General features: G+C 42.2%; 1 pseudogene; it reads left to right on the forward strand.

Annotated features, from left to right (window-relative positions):
• The first annotated feature begins 3,976 nt into the window (after positions 1-3,976).
• On the forward strand, positions 3,977-5,267 carry LOC125537979 (annotated as a pseudogene).
• The last annotated feature ends 5,594 nt before the right edge of the window (positions 5,268-10,861 follow it).

Raw genomic sequence — 10,861 nt, forward strand, 5'->3', positions numbered from 1 at the left:
TGGTGAAAGACCTCCTTTTGTTGAAATATTCTGTTCCCAAAAATCCTAAAATAAAAGGAAAAAAAACTTTCCACTTTGCTAAAGTAAGGACGGGAAATAAGAAGGCCAGCATATCTTCTAAATTAATCATACTCAACTCAGTCCTTCCTGGAATGGGGTATTATCTATCCTAGTAAATAGATAATTCTAGGAGTAAATTAAATAAATTATTGATATAATTGGAGTTGTGGAAGCAAATACCAATTTACTGAAAAAGGAAAAAAAAGTAACTAATCGAAATCAAAAGAACTTTTTTTAGGATTAAACAAAAGGGTTTGTAAATAAAAGTGCTAGTGCCACAACTAGTACATAAATTGTTAAAGCTTCCATAAAAGCTAGACTAAGCAATAAAGTACCTCGTATTTTACCTTCTGCTTCTGGCTATCTCGTGATACCTTCTGTAGCAGTACCTTGACCAACTCCAGGTCCTAGAAGCAAGCCCTACGGCCAATCCAGCAACAATAACAAAAGCAACAACAATTAGTTGATTCATGGTGAGTAGACATTTTCAAATAATATTAAAGGAAAATCTAGCGCAGGTGGGATGCCTGGAGAGTAACCTTTGTATCCGTTTGGTGAGACTCGTTTGTGGCGTTGCTCGCCAGATGCTTGTCATAACCTTCTCTTTCTCTCTTATAATATACTAGCAAATATGCCTGTGCATTGGAAAAGGAGATCAAACAATAACAGACGTCTCTAATGTGATAAGCATTCTCATGACCCTTCACATATAGGGCTGGACCAAAAGCTCGTAGGTCGCGAGCTTAATGAGCGCTCGATAGTTCGGCTCGTTAAGCTCGAAGCTCGCTTCTTAACGAACAGAGCCAATCATTGATTTCAGCTCGTTAAGCTCGTTAAGCTTAACGAACGATCTAGCGAGTTTCACGAGTAGCTCGTTAAGCTTGTTAGTAACAACATAACACATATTTTCATCTTACGTGACAAACTTTTTGTAGCACCTCAGCCTATAAATTCAATCTAATTGACATATGAGGCAACAAACAAGTGCATTTCTTTTTGTAGTCACCATATTTCATATTGAAAATCATACCTACACATTCATCATGTATATCACAACACATTATAATCTGTTAACGAGCGCTCACGAGCTTAACGAGCTTCAAACGAGCCGAGCCGAGAAGGGTTTTCTGCTCGTTAATCTTAACGAGCTTAACGAGCCGAGCCTTAACGAGCACGAGCTTAACGAGTACGAGCTTAACGAGCCGAGCTGGTCATTAGTCCACCCCTATTCACAGGTGCACGCCCTCTATTTTAACAGGATAGCCAATGGCCATTAGGCATGAACGGCGAGCTTCAAAAAGAACAATGGATCGATTGAGGGTAGGGTTTTGCAGGCTGCCAATTTGAAACATGAGATGTGGTCCTGAGTCAACTTAGTTCAGTTTATTAGTTCATTCTGAAATTTAAAAGTAAATTTTGAAAAAATAATATTATCAATAAATTTAGACCTCCTGTCATGAGCTAAATTTAAAAGTAACAATAGCATCAAGTAGATTAATCTGGAGCAACAGTGGCATCAAGTAGAAATGAACATCCCCTATGGTGCCAATAATAGATTTGTGAGAGCATCGACCTATCCAATTTAGTCAATTTAAATGGATAGGAAACATATATAGTAGACATTTTCAAAATGCCACATATAAAAAAAGTATTAATTAAGGGTGCATCCTAAACATAATTTTAGAAATGATTGACATGCAAGATAATATCATATTTGGAATCTACACATTTTTCTGAGCGATTTCAATATATAACATGTTTAATTTGGTGTTAAGGTTTGAAAGATGTGAATATTTTAAAAAATACTTGAACTTGAACACTGCCAGTAGCTGGGCCGAACTTGTAACATTGTGTGCAGCCCATCTGCTAAGCAACACTTGGACGAGGTATCTCTATCTTACGCAACTGAAATTTAGAGAAAAAGGCAAAAAAGAGGAGAGATGTGGATTCAAACTCGGGTCTCTCAGTTAGAAGACAAGGGATCTAGCCAAGCCGGGCTGTATCTCTCTAGTGCTACATGAGCGACTAGCTAAATATTAACAAATGCGACGGCTAGTGACTTAAAAGAAAACAAAATCTTTTTTTCACTTACCGGTGGCATTAGATGTAATTTGTGGCAATTTTAGGAGCAATTCAATGACGGACGAGCAGAAGCAATCCTCTCTTTATTAGGGGTTGTTCGGCAATCCTCCCGCTCCATAAAATCTCAGGATCTGTGGAGCACCTCCTTCCCGACTCCATGATTTTGAACTGTTGTTCCATCAGCTCCGGGAGTAGAGTTGTGGAGTGGAGGGAATCCAAACATGCCTTTAGTATTAGGTAGAGATACGACAAGCAACTCTCTTGCGTGTTCTTGAAAAACATTCACAAAAAGAAAAGGTACGCTGCCTTGCTGGGCCTGCCCATTTAGTGATGCCCTCTTTGCCTCGCTACACACCTCTCTTGTTTATGTATAGTTTGGGTGGGCTGAGTAATAAAGAGAAATATGACGGGCCGAAAGCCCCGAATGGTCCACCAATGGCGTGAAACGGCGGTCGCGAGCACGGAGAGATGCTGATGCGCTCTGCTCTGGACTGACACACTGTTGTCGGCGTCGCCGGCGCTGTGCTGCCTGTCATATGCCACCGCCCACCGCCACTAGAGTGCTTCCCCTGCGCCTCATCATCCACCCCACCCCTCCCTTCGCTCTCCCAGGAGGCCTACCGACACGTCATCACGCCACCGCGGTCACCCTCCCTAAATCCCCCCCCCCTTCCCTACCAGCTGTGACGCTGTGTTCAACGTCCCCGGCGTCCGTCTCACCAGAGGTCCAAGGTGGATAACCAAATCAACCCCCCCAACCGGCGCGTTGCTGTGAGCTACCCCGACGAAGCTCCACCTGATGCTGATGGTAACCATTTCTTAGTAATCCCTCCATAAGTGTCTTAACTTTGGTATAACTTTACACTAAAATTAGTATAAAGTTAAGACACTTATTTTAGGACGCAGGGAGTATATACTCCCGCTTCTCTTCGTTTTGTTGTGTAGTATAGTACAGTAATATTACCTGTATGTGTACATGGGAACCTTTGCTTGTTGTCATGGAACGATAAGGATGCTAGATGCTGACATCTGAATATTTCTGTTAGTTATTTTTTTTATGGGTTATTAGTTAATTTGTTTGGTTGTCATGCAAGTCCAAGTCCCCGGAACACCATGGCACATATTTCTTCATGACGACAGGCAACACAACCAAGAATGTAACCTCTGAGATATTTCTAAATTGCTTCATGTTGAATTCCTCGCGGAGACCACCAGCCAAGAATAATCATCTCTTACACCTTGTGGTCTTGTGTACACACTTGGCTTTCCTATCAAATCCAGGCTGGGCTTCTATGTGGCAAAATGGATGTAAAACTCGTGGTAATGTGAAAAGCCACATCACGAATACCAAGATTCTGGGCTCTGTTTTGACTTTCTACCTCGTGTATTTGAACCCTCCAAGCAAGCAGTCTGAAGCATCGTCATACCACCTCCTTACTTTTTCCTTCGTAAGCATATGCGGAAGAAGGCCTGATGGCCATATTGGGCACGACTCTCCTCCCTGTTTTCGTCCTCCTGCAATTGGTTTGTTTCTGCAACTGCGATGGCCACGTAACACCCACAAAGCCACTCTTACCTGGCAACATGCTTCGTGATGGTGGACAGGTTAGCGTATGGGTTCTCTTCTTGGTCTGCAAAAATCCACTGAGAGACCAATAGGAATGCTGAATAATCAACTCATATGACCTGTGTGGTCATGTTTCATTTGTCCATGTGCGCGAAAAGTCCGATGTAAACAATCCGATCAATAGCTAGAGAAAACTCCGAGCAGTGTTTCCACAATCTTCACATATACTACCTTCTTCCTTTGCTCGTCACAAGCAAAGAAGGCCTAATGGACATGATTTACATCCCAGTTTTTATCCTCCTGTTCTTGACTTGCTTCTGCAAATCCGATGATCGCCTAACACCCACAAAACCACTCTCCCCGGCGACAGGCTCATCTCAAGCGGTGGCATCTTCACTCTTGGCTTCTTCTCCCCAAGAAACTCAACTGCAAACTCGTACATCGGCATATGGTACAACAACATCCCGCTGCGAACATACGTGTGGGTCGCAAACCGCGACAGCCCAATCACTAGCAGTTCCTCTGGTAAGTTTGTTGTGACCAATAGCTCTGATCTTGCCTTGTTAGACTCCAAAGGAAGCACTCTTTGGACAACCACGAACAACATCACCACCACCGAAGCCACCGGAACTACTGCTTGACACCAGGAACTTGGTCACCCGGTTGTCGAACGGCACGGATATATGGCAGAGCTTTAATTACCCAACCGACATCGTCCTCCCCAACATGACTGCACCGTTGAGCAGCAAAAATGCAACATGACTGCACCGTTGAGCAGCAAAAATGAGGGCTACCAGCGCCTTGTTGCATGGAGGGGCCCTGATGACCCGTCCACAAGCGACTACTCCATGGGAAGTGACTCCAGCTCGGTCCTCCAGGTCTTCATCTGGAATGGGACGAGACCATACTGGCGTAGAGCTGCATGGACTGGTGCGCTTGTCAACGCCGTGTACCGAAGCAACACATGCACCATCATATTCCAAACAATTGAAAGAAGAGGGGCCAAGTTCTACATAACGTATACCGTCTCCAATGGCTCACCAAGCATGCGTGTGATGCTGCACTATACGAGCATGGTGAAGTTCATGACATGTAACAGCAAGTCACTGTCTTGGGATGCTTTCGTGGAGCAGCCCAGTGCTAAGTGTGATAGATATGATTCGTGTGGCCCATTTGGCTACTGTGATGGCACGGAAGCGATTCCAACTTGCAAGTGCCTCGATGGGTTTGAGTCTGATGGCCTCAACTTTTCCCGAGGATGTCAAAGGAAGAAAGAGCTGAAATGTGATGGTACAGATAGTTTCCTAACTTTGCCTGGCATGAAAACGCCTGACAAGTTTCTGTACATCAGGAATAGAAGCTTCGACCAATGCACAACAGAATGCAGCAGCAACTGCTCATGCACCGCTTATGCATATGCCAACGTGAGTAGTCTTGACACAATTGGAGATAGTCCGAGGTGCTTGGTTTGGATGGGGGGCTTGTTGACACTGGGAAGCCTACTGGTGGTATTACTGAAAATCTTTACCTCTGTATTTCCAGCTCATCCAGTATTTGACATTCCTTACCCATCTTAATGCTCTTAATGCTTATGCAGTTAGATTGATTGCCTGTTGATATAAGTTTGTATGGTGGCTACTACAATAGCAAGTCGCGGTTGCACCCTTGCAATTTACTTCACTGGAATTTGAACCTCTATTGTGCAACTGGTGCTCTCCTTTTACAAATCCATGTTGAAAATGGTACTATCAGATATGATGATAGAATTTGAATTAATATGTTACCCAGTTCTTGCATATATTATCTGTTTCATTCCTGGCTTGTTCGGTGCTGCCAACTGTATTATCCCCACCTTGCATCGAAAGCAGTCCTGTTTTCAGATTTTGCTTCTTTAGGATCCTGTCATCAATTGGCATCCAGTTCATCAGAGTTTAGTCGATTTATCGATTTCAAATGGTAATAGATAAATCCTATATGCTAGCTTCTTTGGTGTCATCAGATAATTCTACATCAGTACAAAGTAATGATTATTTACCTAGAGTTTGCAGTACATGAGATGTTACAATGTTGCATTATTCACGGTAAATATGACACTTGCATTCAAAATTTTCACCAAGGTTGGGACTAATAGACTCACGCAGATTGCGCACTCTGTGGTGCAGCCGTCCCAAACTGCTTTCATGCCGGACAGAAATATCCTAGAGGGGGTTGTGGTCCTTCATGAAACGCTCCATGAAATTCACACGAAAAAACTAGATAGGGTTGTTTTCAAAGTGGATTTCGAGAAAGCGTACGATAAAGTCAAATGGCCATTTCTTCAACAGGCTTTGCGTATGAAAGGTTTTGATCAGGCCTGGCGACACCAGGTAGAATCTTTTACGCAAAATGGGAGTGTTGGAATTGAAGTGAATAATGACATAGGTCACTACTTCCAGACACATAAGGGCCTGAGACAAGGAGATCTGATGTCACCTATTCTGTTCAACATAGTAGTCGACATGTTGACGATTCTAATAGGAAGGGCTAAGGATGTTGGTCAGGTAGGTGGCCTGGTTCCTCATCTAGTTGATGAAAGTGTGTCTATCCTACAGTACGCCAATGATACTATCATCTTTATGGAGCATTGACTTGGCAAAGGAGAGAAACATGAAGCTAGTGTTATGCTTATTCGAACAATTGACCGGGTTAAAGATTAACTTCCATAAAAGCGATTTGTTCTGTTTTGGAAGAGCTAATGAGGAACAAGATGCTTACAAACAATTGTTCGGGTGCGAATTGGGGGATTTACCTTTCACGTATTTGGGTATACCAATTCACCATCATAAGTTGACAAACATAGAATGGAAGTGCATTGTGGATCGATCTGAGAAGAAACTGAGGTGCTGGAAGAGCAAGCTGATGTCATACGGAGGCCGATTAATTCTTATTAATTCGGTTCTCACGAGTATTCCCATGTTTCTATTGTCCTTTTTCGAGGTACCAGTTGGAGTTCGGAAAAGGCTGGACTTCTATCGATCCCGCTTCTTCTGGCAGAGTGATGAACTTAAGAGAAGACTCGCTAAATGGGATATTATTTGTCGACCGAAAGACCAAGGGGGTCTAGGTATTGAAAATATTGAGGTGAAGAATAGATGTCTTCTCAGCAAGTGGTTGTATAAGTTATCTGTAGAGACGGAGGCCACATGCGCGCAGATTCTGCGTAATAAGTACCTTCATTCCAAAACTTTGTCCCAGGTGACAGTGAGGCCGACGGACTCGCCTTTTTGGAAAGGACTGATGAGAGTTAAATCAGTTTTTTTTCAATAGGACAAAGTTCATAGTCGGAAATGGTATCACTACAAGATTCTGGGAGGATACATGGCTAGGGGAAACACCCCTCGTGCTTCAATATCCTTCACTTTATAGCATTGTTCAATGAAGAGATGCTTACGTTGCGACAGTACTTCAGTTCATTCCTCTCAATATTCACTTCAGGAGGACGCTAGCCGAAAACCATTGGGAAGACTGGCTCCATCTTGTGAGGAGACTGATGGATGTTCGGCTTTCTCAACGGCCCGATTTGTTGTGCTGGAAGCTAACTAGGAATGGAGAGTTTATAGTTAAATCCATGTATCTGGATGTTATCAATTCTAGCTCTATTCCTAGTTCGAAACGTGTTTGGAAAGTCAAAGTACCTTTGAAAGTTAAAGTGTTTACGTGGTTTGTACATAAACAAGTCATTTTAACTAAGGACAACTTGGCAAAACGCAATTGGACAGGATCTACAAGATGTAGTTTTTATGATCGGGATGAATCCATCAAACACCTTTTTCTTGACTGCCCGTTGGCAAAAAATTTATGGCAGACAGTTCACATAGCCTTTAACATTACTCCTCCAAATACTATAAACACGTTACTTGGGACGTGGCTTGACGGGATAGATTTCGAAACAACGAGACACATTCGTGTAGGAGTATGTGATTTATTATGGGCAGTCTGAAACTACAGAAATGATTTGGTCTTTCACAGAACAACAAATATCCATTTTTTGCAGGCTATCTTCCGAGCCACTGCGTTGATCCGTATGTGGTCGCTACTCCCTCCGACGGAGGCCAGGGAGCGTATGGTTACTGGATCTATCCGATGGGAGATGGTAGCACGGGCTATTTTCAACCGATTTGGATGGCGGTTATGTAATAGGATAGGCAATTAGTTTTCCTATCTTTTTTATGCCAGCCGGCTCTGGCTTTTACTTTTATTTTTTCTGCTCTTTGTGAGCAGTTTTTGTTCTTTTGTTTGAGACATCAAGACTTGTGTTGAACCTATTTGCTTATTAATTAATTTGGTTGTATGCATCGTTCTAATGCAGAGGCCGGAGAGCTCCCCCTTTTCGAAAAAATACAAACCATGCAAAATAAAAATCTAAGTACTACGTAGATATCCTATCTATCCTACGAGGGGCGAACCCAAGATCGAATTTTAGAGTGGGCAAAGATGTGTTAAATGGTGAAAATTTCTTTGCTAAATGGGAGCAAATCACTATTTAGCTTGGCATATTACAAAGACATTGAAAATTTAGTGGGGGCATCTGCCCCCATTGCTTGTACACTAGATCCGCCCCTGTATCCTACAATACTCATCGTCGAAGATGTCCATGATCTCTGTGTTGGGCTCTAGGTAGATGGCCGCCCACGACAACTCCGGCTCGTCGTCGGACTCACTAGAGACAAAGATTTCATTGATCTCCGCCCTCTGCTGGTGGAGGAAGCGCTGGTTAGCCTCTACCGTGGCCTCCGACTAGATGGAGTCCAAGATGGCCGCCTGCTCCGCCGCGACCTCCACTTGGGCCACCTCGAACTCCGCCATGGCGTCCTCCATGGTGAAGCCCGCAGCCGGCTCTGCCTCCTCCTCCTCCTCCTATGTCCCCGCCTCCTCTATGGTGTCCTCTTCCTCCGGATCCGCCCCCTCCATGGGCTGGGGGTCCTGCTCGGCCTCCTCCTCCTCCTATGGCTCCGGCGAGTCTCGAGATAGGTCAGCTGTGATCCGAGCTTCGCACCTACCCCAGATCTCCTCGAGCAGCTGGAGGTGCCGCTCCGATGTGAGCATAGCATAGGTGATCACCCTCTGTCGTCCCATGGCGTCGGCGGACGGCGAGCAGAGAGGGAGGGAAGTGGATGGGGCTCGGGCTAGTGGTACAAAGAGGGAGCGAAGTAGACACAGTTAGGGCTGGGGGTCGCCGTCTAGCTTAAATAGCGGGATTTTGAACCTCAGGTGGCGAGCCAGACGGCGCCATGGGGCGTCCCTCCCCCTGAACCGTTGGGTTTCTGAGTGTTTTCGTGTGGGACCCAAACCAGCATCCAAGAATGAGCGGGAGCTGAAGTGTATGAGCCGATGGAAAAACTGGCCAGGCTAAGGGAGGGACTGAGAGATACGTGGGCCGGCCCAGATGGATGCGTTTCGAACTCCGGCTTTCCAATTGGGGCGCTATAAAGAGCGTGGCTACCCCTCGATTCTAGCGAGTCTAATGGAAAAATCGCCTAAAGCGAGGCGCCAGATGGGTCGGCCTAGGCGCGCGGGAGGCCACACTCTCATTTTTTTGAAAAAATAATTCACGTTTTTTGTTTTTGTTATTTGCTTTCTTTTTCTTTAGTTTTATTTATAATTTGAAATATTCTAAATAAATATATTACAAAAAACACTTTATGTAATAAGATTGTTAAATCAAGCATTTGAAAAATGTTAAATGCGTATAGAGAAATGTTTCTCATGTATACCAAAAAAATGATTATGAAAAACGTTGATCATGTATATACAAAATGTTAATCAAGCATGTGAAAAAAACATCTTGTATGTGAAAATTTAAATCAAGAATTTGTAAAATGTTAATTGTGTATAGACAAAATGTAGACCATGTATTCAAAATATATTGACCATCTATTCATCAAATGTTACTAAAGCATTTGAAAAATGTTAAATGTGTATAAAAAATGTTGACCATGTATTAAAAAAGCGCTAATCTTGTATTTGAAAATATTAATCAAGCATTTGAATGTTGAATATGTATAGAGAAAACGTGGACTATGTATTAAATAATTGTTAATCTTGTATTTGAAAAATGTTAATGTAGCATCCAATTTTTTTAATGTGTATAAAAAATGTTGACCATGTATTCGAAAAATGTTAATCTTGTATTTTTGAAATGTTAATCAAGCATTTAGAAAATTATAAAACATGTTTATGAAAAAATGTTTATCATGCATCAAAAAATGTTCATATTGTATTTGAAAAATATTAAACATGTATTAGAAAAAGGTATTTGATATTACCAAATAAGATGTAATGTGTATGAAAAAAGTAGACATAAAAAATATATGTTTTCAAACAACATTAATCATGTATTTCAAAAATGTCTAACGTGTATATAAAATAAGTTTATTATTTGTACGGAAATGTTGTACTTGTACTGAAAAAAAAGTTACCATGTGTTGAGCAAAAAAGAAAACCGATGAACATCAACAAAAAAAACGAAAAAAACAAATAAAACAAAACAAAACAAAACCAAAGTGTAATGAAGAACGAGAGAAAAAAAGAAGAAAACCAATGAAAAACAAAAGAAAACCTAGTTTAGAATGAAAAAGAAACCCGAAGAAAACCAATGAAGAAAAAAAGAAACAAAGAAATTCTAAGAAAAATGAACAAAAAATGAATACTGGATAAAATTAGATAAATAAAGAAAACTGGTGAAAAACAATAAAAGTGAAGAAAAAACAAAAAGAAATTTGAAGAAATAGAGAAAACCCGAAAGAAAAAGGAAATACGAAAAGAAAAAAAGAATGAGCTAGCAAAGCGAAGGGAGCAACTAACAAGGCCAGCCCTTTATTGCAGGGAGCACGGAAACACTTCAGCGAGCCGGGTGTACATCTCGCTGTAAGCGAGATATATACCTGGCACGCTATAAGTGATGGGCCTGTTTGGTTGGCACCTTGAGCTATGCAAATATGGCGCCTGAAGGTAGCCTGGCAATATGAACCAACTTGTGATTGGATGGTTAGAGGGAATGTGGTATCCTCAGCCGATCATGGTTAAAATCTTGATGCTCGCATTTATTCCTGGATTATTTCAGGATTTCTGATGATGCACATTCAGTGAGAGAAGACGTTCTCGTTGACGAGG

The sequence above is a fragment of the Triticum urartu genome, chromosome 2, assembly GCF_003073215.2.
Source record: "Triticum urartu cultivar G1812 chromosome 2, Tu2.1, whole genome shotgun sequence".
Taxonomy (NCBI): Eukaryota; Viridiplantae; Streptophyta; class Magnoliopsida; order Poales; family Poaceae; genus Triticum; species Triticum urartu.